Below are 8,938 nucleotides of genomic sequence, written 5' to 3'. Positions count from 1 at the left end.
AGTGAATGTGCAACGGAACCCCTTCTGGCCCCGCTCCTCCTGGGGGCCTAACACAGGCATCCGACCCAGGAAGCAAGAGCCTTCCATGTGCGAGTGCGGGAGGGGGGGGGGGCAGGGAGAGGGGTCCCCTAAATTGCCTGATCCGGCCAGGGTGTTTGGGGAACGAGGTGTGTGGAATCGATGGACTCTCTGCCTTTTATTATTTTTTGTTAAAATATATTTTATTGATTTTTTACAGAGAGGAAGGGAGAGGGATAGAGAGTTAGAAACATCGATGAGAGAGAAACACCGATCAGCTGCCTCCTGCACACTCCCCACTGGGGATGTGCCCGCAACCAAGGTACATGCCCCCAACTAGAATCGAACCTGGGACCCTTGAGTCTGCAGGCTGATGCTCTATCCGCTGAGTCAAACCGGTTAGGGCAACCTCTCTGCCTTTTAAAACGACAAACCCCTATTTAGGGAATAAGGTTTCCAAGGAATCAGCATTGTCCCTGAACTTGAAGCTGCCTCCACTCTGTCCCCATGTCCCAGGGGGAGCCTGTAAGGAGGAAGGTCAGGAAAAGAAGGCCCATCAGGGACCCCCACACGGAAAGAGCGCCCCAGGTAAACACCAGGCGACCCCAGGTCAGACTCAGAACAGCTCACACACGTGGGACCAGACGCCCAACTTCACCACCAATTGAATGGCGCTGGATGGTCAAGCAGGACATGATACACGAGGAAAAAACTCACCCTGAAGCCAAAAGAAAGCATACATCGAAGTCCTTTAGTTTATTAAGACATAACTTTAAACATTCAAAGTAAATGAGTGACAACCCACACTTTCTAAATAACAAGATGAATGAGGTTTTAGAATGAAGACACTTTATTCAACAGCCATCCACTCTCTCTCCATATATGTGTGTGTATCTATCCATCCATGTATACAACATACTATATATGTACATATATACACTTATATGTAAGTATATCCTATATAATAAAAGGCTAATATGCAAATTGTCCCCTCGACCAGGAGTTTGACAGGGAGTGCAACCTGGAGTTCGACCAGGGGGTCCCCCAACCACCTGCGGTCCCTCCCCCAGCCGGCCCAGGCGATCAGGGTGGGCTGGCTGGACCCCACCTGTGCACAAGTTTGTGCACCGGGCCTCCAGTATATACATATATATTTCCATATGTATTTTATCTCCATATATATTATATATAATATATAGTTACTTAAGAATGACCTAGAAAACAGCTTTAAAAAACAATAATAAATGGGAGGAAAAAAAGGGGACATATGTACTATTTTCAACAATAAAGATTAAGAAAAACAATAGTAAATAATTGGTAAAACAGTTGTTATACTTGATGTAATTAGATAATGACACACCGTGTGTAAGTGATAAACAGCATTTTCAGGAAGGTTATATGTTTAAGACACAATAGTCACTGTGTAATCTGAGTGTAGGTTCATAAGTTCCATTTGGGGGGATGATGAAAGTAGCAATGTTCACGCTTTCCCAAAAATTAGCAAGAGAAAGCACAGATGGCTAGACAGAACTCCCGTCTCGCTGCAAGACGTTTGTTTTGGTAGCTGTCAGTTAAGACTTGAAAAACAACATTTTTAAAGCCAGGTGACTGTCCCACATGCTTGCTTCACTTCTTAAGAATGTGTTACAGGGGTAACATTTTGCAAATATTAAATTGGGGAATTAAATTCTCCTTTGAATCCACTGTGTTCCCCTCCAGATTACATTTTGAAACATATTGCCCTGGGAAAGAGGAAAGGGGTTAGTAGTAGAAGCAAGTCATCTGTAAACTTCAAATTTATAAGATATGTTTTAGCCCCTTTAGCAATACAATTTGGTCACGAAAGACAGGAAGTAATAAACTACTATGGCTCCGGATGGAGATAGAAAAGACAGGCCCGGAGTGCTAGACTTGGAATTGTGTGGAAGCGAACGCCCTGAGGCGGTGGGAGGAGGAGTGACTGACAGGAGTCAGAGGAAGCAGCCAGCTGCCAATCAACATGGGAGTGTGTTGGGGTGTTGGTGGATGTATGTGGAGGGATGGACTGCAGCATGAGATGGGTTTGGGAAGTCTGAGAACACCTGGGGCGAGAACATAATACTTTTTGCTGAGAGAGAATGTTGGTGGTATATTTTCTGTAGTCCTGAATAACCTAAATTGTCTTAAAATTGGTTTCACAGGTAAATGACAATTTGGTTGGGTATAAAATACTTGGATTAAAATCTTTCACCTGCAACTCTAAAGATAATGTTATATATTCTCAGGTGATCCATGATATAGAGGGTGTAAGTCTGAGACTAGCCCAATTTTTTGTCTTTTAAGTAATGGCAACACTTCCATTCCCAAAGCTTAAAAATTCTCAGTATATCACACTCCAATGAGGATCATTTCAAGAGCTGTTTTTCATTAAATTGTTCTGGCACTTGGTCGACCCAGTGTCTTCGTCTATGATATCAGTGATATTGCTTCTGCTGTATTGCTTCAGATTCTTTTTAAGGAACATACGTTAGCTGTGTTTTGTACCTGATTTTATTTGCTTGTTTTTGGTCATTCTTATCTATTATTTGCTCTTTCATCATTTCTTCCTCAATCTTTTCTTTGAACTGGGATTTTCTGTCACCCACTCCTATATGATCTAGTAACCAAAGGTTAGAAACTTAAAAGAGATCAAATAACTAAAAGAAAAAAAAATTTGAGGAAGAAACAGAGACTCAGCAGAGAGAAGCAACAATGAAAAATTTTGCATAATCTTTTCAGAGGTATGTGCACTGAAACCATTAAAAGGAAAAGGAACAGAATGGTACAACTTAGAAATATTAAGAGAGCAAAGAAGAGCTTTTCAGCAACTTAAGTTATAACACACACACACACACACACACACACACACACACACACACAACAGGATTATAAGGGCTAAGGAAATCTTCCTCACAAATAAAACAATCCTAACGAAACAACAAGATCCAACTAACTACCACTACCACCAACAAAAAACAAAGATGTAGAATTTCAGTGAGAAAGTAATATTGTAAGATAGTACAAGAGTTCTAATACCTCATTAATAGAAATTACAGAAAAGCAAACGGAAGAAGAAAACATTAAAGAACTAATTTAAAATATTCAAGGTGACTCATTGGGAAGGGCTCACCGAGTGTGACATACACGGCGAGGGGGAGTGTGGGTGAGTTGGGCACTGACCAGCTCCAGGGGTACCAGGCGAGGTGGGGGTCCTCTCCCCCTGGGTGCTGGGGGTGACTTCTTACAAAATCCTGAGAAAAGGATCTGAGACTCACAGGGGAGAGTGATTTCTATTTGCACTGAGTCACACCCCTGGGTTTCCAGTCACAGAAGGAGTGTAGCTGGGTTTCCGTGGAGCTAAGATCAGAGCCAGTGTCCAGAGGTTCCTTTCCATGTTGGAGCTGCGTCCAGCCCAGCGTCAGGCCAGCTGCAGCCCATTAGTCCACTGTGTGGGGTCTGCATGGCCGTGGGCCACGCGGGAGGAGGCCAGGAAGCAGGAGCGAGAGGGCCCGTAGGCCAGGAGCCCAGGGCAGCCGGCCAAGAGGAACCGAGAGAGTCCAAGAGAGGGGCTTCCTCGTTCAGGGGATTCAGCACCAAATCTTCATGCCCTTGCAGTGGCCACGCCCATCCTGGCCACTGACCCGTCCCCAGGTGTGACTGACAGGCAAGGACCTTCTCTATGTCACCAGCTCTACTGGGCACGTGTCTGTCTTCTCTCTGTCCAGTCCCTCCCCCCAGTGTTCTGCAGGGAACATGCCTATAATGTCTGCCCGCCCCTGCTCTTTTCCTGTTATTAATAACTAGTTAGTTACAAGGGTATCATATTTTTGCATGTATTTTCCCAACACCGTTTATTGAAGGGACTCTCTTGACTCCATTGTATGCTCTTGCCTCCTTTGTCAAATAGTAAGTGAGCATAATGACTTGGGTCGGCTTCTGGGTTCTCTGTTCTGATCCATTGGTCTATGGGCCAGCACCAGGCTGTTTTGATGATGGCTTTGTGGTATAGCTTGAAGTCTGGTTTCTCTTTCTCAAAATTGCTGCAGCTATTTGAGTTTTTGTTGTTTTTTTTTTGATTCCATATAAAGTTTTGGAGTATTTGTTCTAGCTCTGGGAAATATGCCTTGGTATTTTAATAGGGATTGCATTGAATCTGTAGATTGCCTTGGGTAGTATGAACGTTTTAATGATGTTGATTCTACTAATCCATGAACACGGCGTATTCTTCCACTTGTTTACATCTTCTTCTATCTCTTCCATAGCCACTTTTAATCTAATTTTATAGAACTTGGTGAGGTGTTATTATTCGGGGCCCAATGTAGCATCTGCTTTCAAGTAATTTCTTACTAAGTTGGCCCCAATGCCATACTGTCTTTTGGCATATATTTATGATATCCGCACTGTGTGTGTGTGTGTGAGTGATTTAGTCTACAGGTTAAGTGGGAAAAACTTAAAAATGTGAATTCCTCGCCAGCCCTGGGAACTTGTATTCCACTAGGTGTCAGCGTAGCACTGTGAGTAGCTGGGTGAACATTAAATCATTGCTTGTTCCTGAACATGTTTCTGATGACCTTTCCAAGGATGGTGATGGGAAATGCGGATTTAATAATGCAATCATCTCATGTATCATAGTAATCACCGCCTGCCCAAATGCTCATTTTTATGTGACCTGCTCACGTCAGTGCCAGCTGCTTGCTCTAGGGAAGCTGATCCACATCCAGGGACAGACAAGGCAAGCAGGCCCGCAGGCATGCCAGTGAGGGCGCTTCCTGCCTCTGCGTTTGGGGTTCAGTCAGTGGCTTTGTCTTCAATAGCTTCTGAAAGAAATTTGGACGTCGGAGAAGATGAAAGCATAGCATTTCCCCTTTCTGTTATCTACTCTGGAAATGTGCTTGAGAGGATGTGAGCAATAACTGACCAGCTCGTGTCCTGCTCAGTGTAAGTGACAAGCCTTCTTGCTAAGGGACATGTGGGGTAATTGCTAAGTTACATAGTTTTGGTTTTTCTCTGGCCTCTGACTGCCCAGTGCAGCAGCATTGGCTTTGCCTGTGTGTCGACCCTGATTCCTCTGAACATCAGCTTCATCTTACAGGAAATAGCACCACATAATCTCACTCATGTGGAATCTAATAATAAAACGAGCAGCAAGCAACATAGAGGCAGCTGTGGGAGGGAGTGCCGGTGGGGGGAGGACTGAGCAAAAAAACCTCATGGACATGAACAACAATGGGGGGAAAGACATGACTTGGGGTGGTGCACACACAATACAGTGTATACAGATCCTGTGTTGTGGAATCGAGCACCTGAAACCTGTGTAATTTTGTTAACCAGTGTCACCCCAATAGTCAATAAAAAGGGAAACAACAACAAAAACAACAGCGTGCGTCCTGTGGGCAGCAGATGAGACACGAGCAGTGAGCAGGCGGCGGGTGCCTGCACCATCCCTCTGCATCGTAACGAAGCCAATATCACTACATCCCGGAGCGAGCACTAGGCCACAGGGTAGTACGATGCTCTGTTTAGTCGGGGGCACGACTTCTTTCCCCTTAGATCAGTGATGGCGAACCTATGACACGCGGACTCATCTTTTTGGTTGATTTTTCTTTGTTAAATGGCATTTAAATAGATAAAATAAATACCAAAAATATAAGGCTTTGTTTTACTATGGTTGCGAAGATCAAAAAATTCCTATATGTGACACGGCACCAGAGTTAAGTTAGGGTTTTTCAAAATGCTGACACGCCGAGCTCAAAAGGTTCGCCATCACTGCCTTAGATTGTCAGATTAAAAAATGACGACAGCCAATGCAACAATAGCCATCTGGTGTGAATGAATAAAGATTACACCTATTTTTTGGGGGTCATACTAGCAAAACATACATTTTTGGTGTGCTGCAGAATTTTCGTAATTAGTTTCTGTGCCAGGAGATGAGAAAGGTTGAAAATTGCTGCTCTAGAACAAGGAGATAATGCCAGCATCCCTGCTTGTTAGAGTTCAATAGTGAACCTTAGTCAGTGTCACATGGAAATTCTCTAGGGATTTTATAAGTTCACTAGAGGCCTGGTGCACGGATTTGTGCACCAGTGCAGGCCAGGCCAAGGGACCCCACTGGTGCACAAATTGGCTGCAGGCCAGGCTGAGGGACTGCACCGGTGCACGGATTCATGCACCGGGCCTCTAGTATGCATATAAGATCTTTGGTTAATCTCTTCCTGCCCTCTCCCCTCCCCACTTCCCTCTGAGATTCATCAGTCTTTTCCATGTTTCCATGCCTGTGCGTTGAGCGTCTGCCCCCTGGTGGTTAGTGTGCGTCATAGCTACCAGTCAAACGGTCGAATGGTTGAACAGTTGCTTAGGCTTCTATATATATAGATTTACTTCTAGATTAGTTTGTTACTTCCAGGTGCATTTTTTCCCTCCATCAGACTTTTGAGACACAATTTACATAGAAAAATGCATGGATTTTATACGTACAGCTGAATGAGTTTTGACAAATGTATACACTCATGTAAGCCCTCCAGTCAAAATATTAAAAATTTTCATTCTTGCCCTTGCCTCACACACACAAAAAAGAAAAAGACAATGTGCCTTAGATCTTCATAGGCCAGAAATAGCTAAATGTTTGTGTTATTTCATATCGAGTTCTGTTTTCCTTAGTACACCAAATTTTAGTCATTTTGCTGAATACTACTGCTACTACACTTTAAAGGGAAAAACGACATGAGTACTTTTCACCTATTAAAGTTCATTAAAATGTGCCACTTTGGGCACTTTTAAAAAATGTGTTTAACATTCTAATAAGTTTCCTTCTATGGGTGGTTGGGTGGGGTAGGGGATACTCAGTGGCAATGTAGTGTCATTTTAATGAAGTATTAAGAATCACTCATTAATTAGTTAATTTGTGGTTATAACCTTGTAATTTTTCTTTGAAAAATTTCCTCAGAATTCACAGGAAAGTCCACTCCTTCATGCTATTTCTTCATAGTAAAAGAATTATTTTCAGTATTGGTTTACTCTCAATATCAATCAAATACATATTAAAAAGCCAATATCAAACAATCTAAACTATAGACATTTGGGGATGTTAAAATATCCCATGCTGTAGGGAAAGAATACAGAGAACATTAGGTAAATGGATATCTCTAAAGGTCCTATTTTTGGCAAAACTGTCTTTTAGAAATTTAGATTGAAGAGATATTATATGTACAACTCTAAGATGAGGCTCTGTATGTACACACGTGCGTACATGTATACCTACACGTGTATATCTCTGTAAATGCACACACAGGTCTAAGACGACAAGATACATGGCTCCTGTGCATGCCTGGAACAGTATCGGGCACATAAGTGTGCAGTGAAACTTGTTAAACGGCTAAATAGAGAGAGAAGCCAGGTGTGTCAGAGAATGGGCCGGTGAGGCTCGCCCGTGGGGAAGCAGAGGGATTGGGAAAGCCTGGTGCTTTCTGACTCAGACGGCCGGCCGATGGCATTCACAGGTGATGCCCGTGGGCGCCACAAGTCGGGAGGAAGGATGAGAGCAGGTGGTGCCGTTTGGAGGCGGGGTGGGCAGCAGCAGAGAAGTGTCAGGAGAAGCGGATGACATCGGCGGCAGAGCAGCGAGGACAGAGGCGGCGATGGCGGGACCTGGCAGGACAGCAGCCTTGGCCCTGACCGTGAGGGAGGGGCTCGGGAAGGAGTGAGGTGGTGGCCCAGAGAGTGAACATCGAGAACCATGGAGTGGTCCCCAGGGTCAGAGGCTGCAGAGACGCAGAGCGAGGGGCAATGGAAGGCCACGGGTTTGTAGATTAGGGAATTGCCAGGCCTCCCCCAGGAGCGGGTCCTGCGGGTCGGAGGAAGAACCAGTGTTGCCAGCATCAGGGAGGAGGAGGCAGGAGGCGAGGAGGGAAGAGCGTGTGTGGACGGTGGGCTGCGTGTGGGGGAAGATGGATGTTCACAGGAAGGGAGCAGAGGGCCTGGCTCAGGTTGGGGAGGCCAGATGGCCTGCGCTGGGAGTCGTGAGGCTGCGATCGGCAGCTTCAAGCTGAGGTCTGTGCAGCTCTCGACGTCCACACAGACTCTCCGAAGAACACGGACTTGGGACGATGCGAAGAGAGTCCATGGCCACGTCCTCAGCTCTGACATTCCCTCCTTTCCAATCCTGATCTGCCTGAGAACTTTGGCTAGAACACCAGGCCTGTCTTCTTGTCCTACTTTCCTTTTGCAACCGAACTTCTCTCCCTCTGGACAGCGGAGTCATTGCTGTCCAGATGTTCACCACAGAGTGTGAAAATCACGGGACCCCAGCAAAAGGCAGTTTCGCTGTAAAGATAAGAAAATGCACGTCTAATCTAACGATTACAGATGTCCCCCCTCTTTTCCCTTTGACCCCCCTCAAAGTCATTTGAGAATTAGAAATTCCTTGATGTTTCCAATTCTTTGCTTTCTATTTTTAAAAAAATATATTTTTATTGATTTCAAAGAGGAAGGGAGAGGGAGAGAGAGATAGAAACGTCCATGATGAGAGAGAATCATGGATCGGCTGCCTCCTGCACGCCCCTCACTGAGGATCGAGCCCAACCCTGGCATGTGCCCTTGACTGGACTTGAACCCGGGATCTTTCAGTCTGCAGGCTGACGCTCTATCCATTGAGCCAAACCAGCTAGGGAAAATTCTTTGCTTTCTAAATGATCAAAGGAGCTGACAGATCATTCAAATATACTCTTTGATAATAGATCAATATGTGATTTGGGGGCATATAACTTGGAAGGGGTTCAAATAGTCGAATTACATTTGCAAACACCAAAACTCCCCTTCCCATTGGTCGCATCCCACAGCATGCGAACGGTTTTCTCAGGATTTAGAAAAACAGCAACCAAGGAGGAATTAAATCCCTGCCTAATCC

This window comes from Myotis brandtii, unplaced genomic scaffold (assembly GCF_000412655.1).
Source record: "Myotis brandtii unplaced genomic scaffold, ASM41265v1 scaffold221, whole genome shotgun sequence".
Lineage (NCBI taxonomy): Eukaryota > Metazoa > Chordata > Mammalia > Chiroptera > Vespertilionidae > Myotis > Myotis brandtii.
Note: the sequence above shows the minus strand (reverse complement) of the source record.